Source organism: Thermobia domestica, chromosome 2 (genome assembly GCF_964235325.1).
Source record: "Thermobia domestica chromosome 2, izTheDome1.hap1.1, whole genome shotgun sequence".
NCBI classification, from domain to species: domain Eukaryota; kingdom Metazoa; phylum Arthropoda; class Insecta; order Zygentoma; family Lepismatidae; genus Thermobia; species Thermobia domestica.
In genome coordinates this window covers 216001743-216013834 of record NC_137455.1, presented here as the reverse complement: position 1 = coordinate 216013834, position 12092 = coordinate 216001743, and positions in this window count along the sequence as shown.

Sequence of the window (12092 nt, the reverse complement as noted above, 5' to 3'; positions counted from 1 at the left end):
GCCAAAGATCAGTACCCCATCACAAAATGGCCGCCAAGGAAGCAACTGGTCCCAGGGGAGATGAACGTCTTGTAGATCCTGAGAAAATATTCTTACCACCCCTTCATATCAAATTAGAGCTCATGAAGGTCTTCGTCAAGGCCCTGAACCGGGATGGTGAAGCATTTCTCGTTGGATGGTGAAGCATTTAATCATCCCGGAAAACTATTTCCGAGACTCAGCGAGGCCAAGGTGAAAGAAGGTGTTTTTGCGGGGCCTCAAATCAGAGGCGCTTTTAAGAATACTACATTTTCTTCTAAGCTTAATGAAGTGGAAAGTGAGGCTTGGGAGGCCTTTCGAGAAGTGTGCAGTAACTTTCTATGGAAACATAAGTTACCTGATTACAAAGACATTGTGGGCAGGTTAATTACTTAATTTCGTAACATGGGATGTAATATGTCCCTAAAGTTACACTTCCTGCATTGCCACCTGGACTTCGTCCCTGAAATGTACAGTTTGGGGGAGGTCTCTGACGAACACGGGGAAAGGTTTCACCAGCAAATAGCTACCATGGAGAGGCGCTACAGTGGTAAATGGAATGTGAATATATTGACAGACTTCTTTTGGAATGTGACACGCGGGACGCCCTGTAGTAATTACAAGGGGAGTAGGAAAACCAAGTGACACGTAAGTCCTAAACTTTAACTTTTTATGCAATTTTATCTGTATAATTTATATTGATATTTAAGTTATAACGTGCAAATCATTATAGAATGGAGAATAGCATCTTTGGGCGGTATTGAACCCCCCTCCTCCCTGAAAACTGGTACGTCATGGGAAAAACGGGTTACGGATTCGAACTCAGGAGCTCGAAACCTATACGAATCACCAATATTCGTTCGTGGGAACGAAAAAAAGTTTCATTTTGCAGACCAGTGTAACATGAGCTGCTAAGACAAAATGCAGAACGAATCTGTTAAACACTGCATTAATTACGATCATCTCTAAAATTTTCAATTGTTATTACTATTTTTTCCATGACGGAGAACCACATTGAATTTCCTGTCTAAAGGCGTTGGTTGTTTTGTTGATTTAATCTTAAACAATTACTTTCAGCAGCGAGGCTGCATACAATATGGTTCTAAAGCTGTACGTGGAGTGCAAACCACATGTGTCCACCAGATATATCTAAATTCATGATTTTGGATCCAATATTAATCTGAGGTAAAATCGTGCAATAACTTGGTGTTGGAAAATTTGAACTCCATAGACTTCAATGTACAAATTCATATCCGTTTATCTTAACGCTGAGACAACTTCACAGAATATGGCATAATATTGATAGCTTTTTTTTTTTTTTTTTTTTTAACTATATAAACACATCTATACTTCTCGCTGCTTTTTATCCTCTGAATATTAAAGGCAAATATTTTACTCCTTTCTATTCGTTGAACCAGAGCTTTCAATATTCAAATCGCATGTTTCATAATATATAATTCTAGTAGGACATTCTATGAGTATTGAATTTCTCTCTTTTCCCTCTCTTACAGATTGGAATTTCCTTTTGAAGAGATTGAAAAGAGCCATGCATATACTGCTCACGAGAATAACATCATATCTTTATCCAAGTACTGTAACTGAAAGACTTCTGTCATATAAGCACGAAGCACACAAACATGAAATTCAGTCAGTGTCTGAAAAAGGACAAGAAATAAAATAAAAAATATATATTTTTGACATGCTGTAGCACATTTTTCCCATTTGACGCTTTTTTATCCGAAAAAGTTTAATAGTAAGGAGTATAGATTATTTCCCTCGTGCATGTCAGGAAACCGATAAATGTAATGGAAAAATGTTGTAAGCTGCAAACATCAGGGGGGGGCAGGAGGAAATCTCATAACGATGTGTGTATTTATAAACGTAAGTAGTACAAACTTTAGAAAAATGAATTTGTTATTTATTGCCATTTCAATTTATCTTTGTACTATTTAACATAATATCATAGTATTTATTAAAAATACACAAAAATGTTAAAAGTTTCAACTGCAGCATTGATTATTTGATCTTAGTAAGGATATAGCAATCAAATACTTCACAATGTTATGAAAATCTCCACTGCATTTTACATGTGTCATTTCGACAAATTCCGTCTAATCTAGAGTCTAGGGTGTAAAGAGAATATTTTTACAAAACCTTCACCCTCATTTAATCTAACTCCACCCCGAAGGGACTGAACATTTACTTAAATTGTATCAGGAAATTCACTACTCACCTTAGTGACCCCGAAAACTATGGAATGAACACTGCTATCGCTTGGTTTCGATTATTTTTACATGCTACTACGTTCTCATTCAAATTCTTATCTCTTGAACCACTTTCTCCCTGAGAATACACACACAAAAATATAATAAAATAACATAAAATAAAATCTTTGTTTTACGTCCCACGGTTATGCCGGTTAGACTAAAGAAGACGATGATGATGAGCAATGAGTGAAAAAGGTTGGAATGAAGAAAGTAGGAGGAAACGGGAGAATCCTCGCACATGGTGTTCGTCCACCACAAAGTACAGTTGAGGGGTCTGGGATCGCACCCGAGACCCCAAGCACCAGAGGTGAACGCCATACCACAGAGCTCTTAGAATATGCATTACAATAGAAATGTAATGATAAATATGCGCAATGTAACCCCATTTCCAGCCTGTCAATCCAATATCGATAGAGGAAAAATTAGCCTATGACTTATACGGCATCAGAGTGTTACTGTTCATTTAATCATCACAAAAAACTATGTATTAGACACGAATATCGATCGTTTTCGATTATTGAATCATGTTACCTCTTCGAACCCCTACCCTTATCCCTTTCACTGCCTTCCTACAAGGAACCTAAGCACTTCTCTTAGGATGCGCATTAGAATGAAAGTGCAATGATAAAATACCGTAAAGTCACTCTCTTTCCGCCTCTCACTCCAATAAAAATAGAGGATGAATTTGAATTTAAACGCCATCGGTTGTGTGACAATTCCTCTCAGCAACCCGGAAAACTATGGATTGAAACTAATATCGGCCGATTTTGGTTATTTTAACATGTCACCCTCTGTCTCTAAACCCAAAAGTAAGCTGAATATACAATTACGGTGTATTAAGTGTGTCACTATTAATTTTACCGTCTCTAAAACTACGAAATGATAATATCAGTCGTTACTGATTCTTATTTTTCATCACCACTCTTTTTTTATTTTTATAAAATATGAACCCCACTCCCCTTTACAACATACACTTTAATGAATTTAATATCCTTATGAAGCCTTAGGTTGGTTATTATGTTAATCGGTTCTGTAGTTATTGACTAATTCTAGTTTTCGATAAATTATAATCCCTGTCCTCTCTTGGGATATGTATTTTAATCAACTTAATTAATTCTTTGGGGCCTAAACAGATAAAAATGCCAACTATCATTTCAATTGATTCAATAGTTGTTGCGTGTTGCGATCAGACAGAAACCGAAATTTAATTTTGCATAATATATTTCTAACAATGTTTAATTATTTGTTGCCTGTTCCTCGTAAGGGGAGAATAAGGTTTACTGAAAAAATTAAAGTAAATGCCCACACAGCAAGAATATTTCCTCAACCAAAAGAAAATATTTTCCTTGGTTTCCAAAAGGTTTTCCTTCTCTGGAGATTTCCATGCTGGTTTCCCCAATGTATTCCGAATATTTCCCGAAAATATTTTCCCAAAAATGTTTGTAAAACATTTAAGAAATTACCGAGAGTACATTTTGAGAATGCTTGCCGGAAAGTAAATCCAGGAAAATATTCACAAAATATATTAGGAATATTGATTTGGATGTTGTGTAATATGTTTTCACTGTTGAGAAGGGAAATATTTTCGAAATTATACTAAAAATGTTTTCCATATATGATGCAGAAAACAATGAAACGAAATATATTCCCTATATTTGAAAAATGTTTTCTGATACATTATTTGCAATATTTTCTATTTTTACCAGAAAACATATTGAATATATGTTTTAAAAAACATTTAGAATATTTTAAAAATAAATTCTTTCGTGGTATAAGAAATATTTTTTGGAAATATTTTAAAAAGGTTTACTTAATTTTTACAAAAGCATTTTGGTAATCTTCTCTTATAACTTAAATGAAATATTTTCGTACAATATTTTAGTATTATTTTATCGAATTTTGAACGTAAAACGGAAACACGGAAAAGTAAACATATTAAAAATGAATAGAAAATGTTTTCTGTTACGTTTCGGAAAATATTTTGTGTTTTTAGTTAACAACATTTTCTGACATATTATAGAAACATTTTTAAATTGTTTTCAGAATATACTCTTCTGTTACTGTGGAAAATATATTCCTTGTTATATCTGAGAAGAACCCTAATATTTAAAGGAAAGATTTTTTAAAGAAATGTTTAGAAAACTTTTTATGAAATAAAGGAAGTATATTTTTTAGAAAGTTAGAAGCAAAATAATGTAAGGAAAATTTTCACAAACTGTACTAGAAATATTGTGTTGAACGTAATATAATATGTTTATAATGTTGAGAGAGAAAACGTTTTCGAAGTAATACTAAAAATGTTTTACATATATGATATAGGAAACAGAATAGGAAATGTATTTCATATATTTTACAAATGTTTCCCAACGTATTATTTGCAATTTTTCTATTGCTACGAGAAAACGTATGAAATATAATTTTTAAAATGTTTCGAATATTTTAAAAAATAAAATCGTTCGTAATATTAGAAATATTTTCCAAAAATATTTTTAAAACGCCTATTAATTTTGTACGGAAATGTTTTTGTTACCTTCTCCTGTAACTTAAATGAAATATTTTCATACAATACTTCAGAATTACTTTCAGAATATTTTATCTAATGTTTAATTTAAACAATTAAAACAGATAATAAAAATGAATAGAAACTGTTTACCATCGTGTTTATGAAATATAGTTTGTGCTTTAAGCTAATAACATTTTCTGATATATCAAAGAAACTTTTACATTATTCTTATAATATATGCTTCAGTTACAATAAAAGTACATATTCCTTGTTGTATCTAAAATGAATTTTACCGGAAATGTTTCTGAAACATTTTTCTAATTTAAATTACATATCCTTAGATATTATGTTGGAGATTTTTTAATATTTTGGAGATTATATATATATATATATATATATATATATATATATATATATATTCGTGCACTGCACGAGTCGGGCTTGGGAAGTCCAGCTATGGCTTGGGCGGGCCTGCGCTTCAGGTAGGGCCGGGCTCGGGCGATTATTTGCAGTTCTTTAATAATTATTGACCTTAGCTAAATGGTAATTGCAATAAAACCAACGAAGAGTGAAAGATATTAAAACAATGCAACTTTTACATTTGGTATTGCTCAGCGACTCCACTTTTGCTATATAGAGAATTAATTGTTCACCCTAGTGACCGACACGGGCCGGGCTTGGGCGAGATTGCTCCATTATTAATTTGTTCCGGGTCGGGCTTGGGCTAAAAACTTCCAAAATTTTCCGGGCTTGGGTTGGGCTGCGCCGGGCCTAGTTTCATTCGAGCCGGATTAGGCGCGGGCCGAAAAATTCGGGTCTTGCAGGTCTCTAATATATATATATATATATATATATATATATATATATATATATATATATATATATATATATATATATATATATATATATATATATATATATAGGGTGTTCGTGTGCACTGTTTACAGCGTTTGGGAGGTGAATCTACTCATAGAAACATGAAAAAAAGTTCATGAACATGTGGTCAAAAGCAGGGATGCCACATTTAGTAATTTCGTCCTAGATTTGAACTAGTGATCTAGTATGTACTTCGAGTAAATCTGCATATTCTAGTGATTTTTATGGCGTTTTCTTCCTGATGCAGACAAATAGGAAGGAAATGGTTTTTAAAATAATAGTATATTGCCGTTCGATCGAATATAGAAACTTCCAATTATTCTTTTTTTGTTTTCCTCTGACTGAATGAAACCTCTGCTGGTTACGACCTTTAATAATCAGCGGCTATCCTTGTTCCCCCACCTCCTTTTGTTAGCAGATATGAGATGGACTAAAATTGTAGATTTTTTTCAAGGAAGTGAAGAAATAATTATCTGGTACATTTATGTTTTGTCACGCACACAGACACAGTCTTTACTTGCTTCCCAATGAATTCGAGGAACATAAAATAAATAGAATAAAACGTATGTGCCAGTAAATAGAGGCAATATGAAATTCTACACTTTTATACTTTGTTTATGTATCTGAGATCACATGAGAAACAAAGAAACAATGCTAATGGATTTTCTTCCAGAAAATGTCTTCCAGGGGTAAAATCTAAGTGTGAAGGTGCTGAACTGGGACTTTAATTGCGTCTTTTGTGCAAAAATAACAAGTAATTGCAATTTTTATTTATTTTAGTTCTTGATGGAGGGGGAGATGGAAGCGAACCCTCGGAAGGATCTCTTAAAAAAAATACGCCACTGTTTGTTATATTATACAAGATAAGGTTGTAGTTATATGTAAATAATATTGCGTTTTCGTCAGGACTTTCATTCTGCAGGAGAGTGGGATAATAATACCAGGAGAATATTTTCTATTATCAGAGTATTGCAGGTGATTGCATTTCTCCTATTGTAACTTGGCCAAGCTAGTTTCATTATATGTAAGGATTAACATAGCTTAAATTTCCATGACAGTTTTCTCTGTACCAGTGCTACTCACTTTTCGGTCTGCCGGACTCTGTGTTCAGAAATGTTCGACGGCTCAGAAGATAAGTGTACCAAAGGCATATATAATATATGCGTGCTTATTTGAGACATGTATCTACAGTTTAATGTGGGATAACAACTACATGAGCTTCCAGCGGAAATCGAATCATGGTCTCCTGCACTCAAGGCGTATGTGCTAACCATACAGACGCGAGGAAATTCACATAAGCACACACACACACACACACACACACATATATATATATATATATATATATATATATATATATATATATATATATATATATATATTGTTGAGTTGATATTGAGTTTAACGTCCCTTTTAGGAGCGGGGCGTGGACCTACTGATCAGTGTTCGTAGTTTGAGTGAAATTTCCCTAATCTAGGGAAATTTCATAGGTAAATTTAACAAAAAGGGAATTTCTCGATAAAACGTGAAAAATCCATGGTTAAATTTTTCTTTGTTCTTCAGAAGAAAAGCAATACATTAGATATAAGTTGTGTGTGCTAAAAGTAGCATAATTTGCAACCATTGTCGACTGGATGGGGGTCACGGTTTCTCAGTGGTAGAGCGCTTACCTCTGGTGCGTGGGGTATTTTCTTACATCCTCAGCCAAGTAAGCTTGTGGTAAACAACATCGTGTCCGTGGATTTTCTCGAAGTACTCCCATTTCTTTCCACTTTTTCATTCTTCCATCATCGTTCATTTGCTTTAATCATCGTCTCCCTTAGCCTAAAGGCATAAACGTGGGACGTTAAACTGAAATATTTCATTTCATTTCATTTCATTTTGATGGCTTGGTGTATTTCGGTGTATATTTTTAAAAATGCATGAAAAATAAACGAGAAAAATAGAAGCAAAAAACAAATGAATAAAACAAATGTGGTTCGTAGTTCCTTTAATATAGCTAAATTAATATTACTACATAACTTCTGTCATAGGTATTGGGCACTCAAAAAACTAGGGAAAATTCATAAGAAAAAGGAAAATTTTGTGTCAGTCAAGGGAAATTTTCTTAAAGAAACCTACGAACACTGCTACTGATTAACGTGGAATCTGAACTAAATGAGCTCCCGCTGGGAATCGAACCCGGCTCTAGTAGCACAATTACGTCATAACGTCAAATGTTGGTCATGAAATTCCAAACACGTCAGGCGAAGAAATATAACGTCATTTGTTACGTTAAATAATCGTAACAAATATGACGATGTTAAGATACATGTAGACGCTTTTTACATTTAATTCTATTACCTGTAGTATGCAGCGCCAGGGGACAACTATTTGAACTTCAGACAGTGATGCCAGTTGGCGAGAAAGTTCCCGTAAAACGAGAAATTCTGAGAACAGACGGGAATGCGGAAATTTTTCTTTAAAATAGGCTGAAAACGGGAAATTCTGGCGTTCTCAACTTTTCTAGGCGTACAACAACCTAGCGTGCAACATTGACCTCTTTCTTGGTAAAAGCAGGGGTAAAAGTGCGGAGGAATGCGGATGGATGCCGTCCCCCCACCTCGAAAAAATATGTACGGCGTCCCCCAGTTCTCAAAAAATTACAATGGGCAAAGATAGGCAGAAGGAACGAAGTGACGTCATGCCGCTACCTACCGTCCCCCCACCTTTTCAGATCCAATTTTACCCCTGGGTAAAAGCAGGACTAAAAGTGAAGCGGAACGCAGGTGGAAGTCGTCTCCCGACTTTCAGAAAATATCTGTGGCATCTCCCGCTTCTAAAAATTACAATGGGGAAGGATAGGTACAGGGGACGGCTTTACGTAATGGGTCCCCCTACCATCTCAATTCTACTTTATCCCTTGGTAAAAGTGAACATTACAAACACACAAAAGACATGAAACATCAAGTTATTGTAAACAATTGGAAAATACCCTGCTTAGCGCTGCATTTTTAAACATTTTAAATTTTTATTTATTTATTTTTCTGGCAAGGAGCAAGCGGTGTACAAGCAACACCAGAATCGTGTTAAGGCCAACACAATTTAATTAAGTGTTGCTTTGTTGAACATAACATCCCTTCCAAACCACACAAAATATCATAGTGTTCGTAAAAAAAAAAGGTGTACATTATATTTTGTTTAAAAATTTTGGCCTGCTCTAGATATTGAAAATTATATCTACTGAAGTTGAATGGAAATTTTGTATCTAATCGGGAAATTTATGGTTTCGGACGGGAATTTCGCTGCGCTGTTGCAAAATGGCATCACTGACTTCAGATCGAGTTTTGAAAATAAACGTATGTCATAGTGGCGAGGTAGTACATGTGTAAAGTTGAAGCATACTCATGGCTCGCAGAAAAGGCGGAAATTTTGGCACCAGAAATTTTGGCAGCAGTAGTTTTGACATGGTAATTTTGGCACGGTAATTTTAACATAGGAAAAGAACTTTTGTTACTGACAGTACAGAGACCGGTAAAGATACTATTGGCAGTTTCATTATATATTCAAAGCAAGTTAAAATTCCCCTCTAATGGGTTTGTATTATACTTTCAATTGCAAACAGTAAAAGCTAATTGGAACCATAGAAATTGAAGTACAGAGAAAGAAAATTAGAAAATACTCTGGATATAATAGATGTTAATGTACCAATTTATTTTGCAGAGGAGATTACACTGAGATTCTTTCCATCGAAACTTCCATCTTCCCTCTCACGCATACCCCAAAGCCTCATTAAAAGTTTAAAATTGAAATTGAAACAAATCCCTCAATGTGATTGGTTTGTCACACGATGGTGCTGAAATCCGATTGGCCGGTCAACGGATGTTGTCGAAAAGTGAAAGTATAAATTCAGTATATGAATTTTACTTCATTATTTTCAGTAGTGTCATTAACTGAAAGCATGGAGGTGATAAGTTGAACGCGAGAAATTGTGTTTAGAGGGTTATATGTATACAAAACATAAGATTTCGAAAGAAAGTATTTGGTGGAGATGTTGTAAAAGAGTTAGTCTTCAGTGCCCAGGAATTTTGAACAGTGATTTAAATAAGTGCAATACAGTTTCGATTTATGAACATAACCATATCGGTGACGAAGATGCAGTGAAGGTTGCTGTTAGCCGAGAAGAAATGAAGAAGAGGTGCCTTCTGAATGATGGAAATCCATCACAGGTTTACGCTGCGGTTGTGATACAGTTACCTGAAAATGCCCGTGCAATTTTGCCAAATGCAGAAGCATGTAAAAGAACAATGAGGAATCAGAGAAGGAAGAAATTTCCTCCGGAACCAGCGGATCTTCGAAATTTGGTTTTTGAAGGTACGTTTAGTAAAGTTTCTCTTTCTTTCACTGTAGCAACATTTGTTTTGAATTTTTTCTTTAGGTAAAGTATGATACATTCTGCAAATAGTAAGGTTCTCTTATTCAATGCAAGCAGTTTTTGTTTTGTAGGCCTATGTTGCAAAAAAGCTAGTTGCCGGCTAATTCTATTTTAGGCGTGCTGTGTTTCGTACATTACAGAGTCAAAATAATTAACTGAAGGTTAAACATTTGAAAGTTATGGCCTAAACGTGGTCATTTTTTAATCAGTTGTGTGGAGCCTATCAACGTTTCATGAGCACATTTTTCTAGCTTAGTTTCATACATAACTGTATTAGATCTCCTGGTGGTGTACGAACAATTCTAATTTCCTTTGTTTGCTCTTTCAGGGGAATGGATACTCACTAAAGGATCGGAGCCAAAAATCATTTTTATGCTATGACAGTGGAGCGGAAGCTGAATCTAGACTTATCATTTTTGGGATAGAAATTGTCTAAGTGAATTATCCAGCAGTGAAACATGGCTTATGGACGGGTAACTTTTATATGGCTCCTAAACACTTCGCCCAAGTGTATGTAATCCGAGTGCCGACAGGACAAACGTTTATCACAACAGTGTATGCTCTGATGGAACGAAAGACTCAAGCTACGTACGAGGAATTGTTTCGAGCCTTAATTCAACGATGCAACGAACTGTCTCTTTTACCTGATCCTGAAAACGTTGTCATGCATTTTGAAATTGCAGCAATGAATGCAATCAAGACAACGTTCGGTGATTCCAATCGTGTACGAGGTTGTTTCTTCCACTTAGCTCAGTCTACGTGGAGGAAAATTCAAGAACTTGGGCTTACAAATCTCTACAAACAGGATGAGGAATTTCGTATATTTTGTGGAAAATTGAACGGCCTTGCTTTTCATCCAATACAAGATGTACGTCAAGGGATGCAACTACTTAGAGAAGAGGCTGCAGAAGAAGCAATAGGGCTTGTGGATTACTTCGACCAGACCTACGTTTCCGGTACATACCGGCGTGTTCTTGGAAGAAACGACGATAACATCCGTCTGTGAAATGTGCGCCCTATTTTCTCTCCAGAAGTATGGAATGTTCACGATGTCACACTAAATAACGAACCGAGAACAAACAACATGTGCGAGTTCTGGAATAGCAAGTTCAAACATCTGGTTGGAGTCTCTCATCCGTCAATCTGGAAATTAATCCAATGCATCCAGCAGGATGAAACCATGGTCTCGAGACTCCTTTTGCAGATTGCTGTAGGGGAGCGTCCAGCCAAGAAGACAAAGCGGATCTATGAGCATTTGCAGAAAAGACTTCAAAATTTGTGCTTGGCCTACAATGCTGGAACAAAGAGCATGCAAGAATTTTTGCAAGCTGTTTCATTTACTGTTGAGCACAACAAAAGTTAAAGATGTAAAGAAAAGGTGCAATGTTTTACAATTGGGATTATTGTGAACCATATATTATTGCAAATCATGTGTTATTGAAATTCATTTATTGATTTCTTATTTCTTTTTTTGCGTAAGTGTGTATTTAAGTTTTCTTGAGTTCAATAATTTCCATTTTGACTTGCTTTGAGTACCTAATGAAGCTACCAATATTACCTTTTACTGATGTTTGTACATTCGTCGCTGGTTTCATTATTCGTGCTGATCAGTTCTAGTCATTAACATGTGAATGTAAATATCTCTTATATCCAGAGTATTTTCTATTTTTTTTCTCTGTACTTCATTTCCATGGTTCGAATCAGCTGTTACTGTTTGCACTTCAAAGTAAAATACAAACCCAGTGCAGTGAACATAGTGCAGTCTTCAGCAACTCAAAGAAGATACAGTTTTCCATAAATTACAGAAAACTTCTCAAATCAGTCCATCAATTCCAAAGTTATAGGCAAATAAATTTTACAGAAGAGAAAGAAATGTTGTCGCTGACTATACATTCGTCACTGGTTTCATTCGCCGCGCTGGAACAGTCCTAATTAATAACATGTGAAATTAAATATCTATTACATTCAGAGTATTATCTCACATTTTCTGTACTTCAATTATAAATGGTGCAAA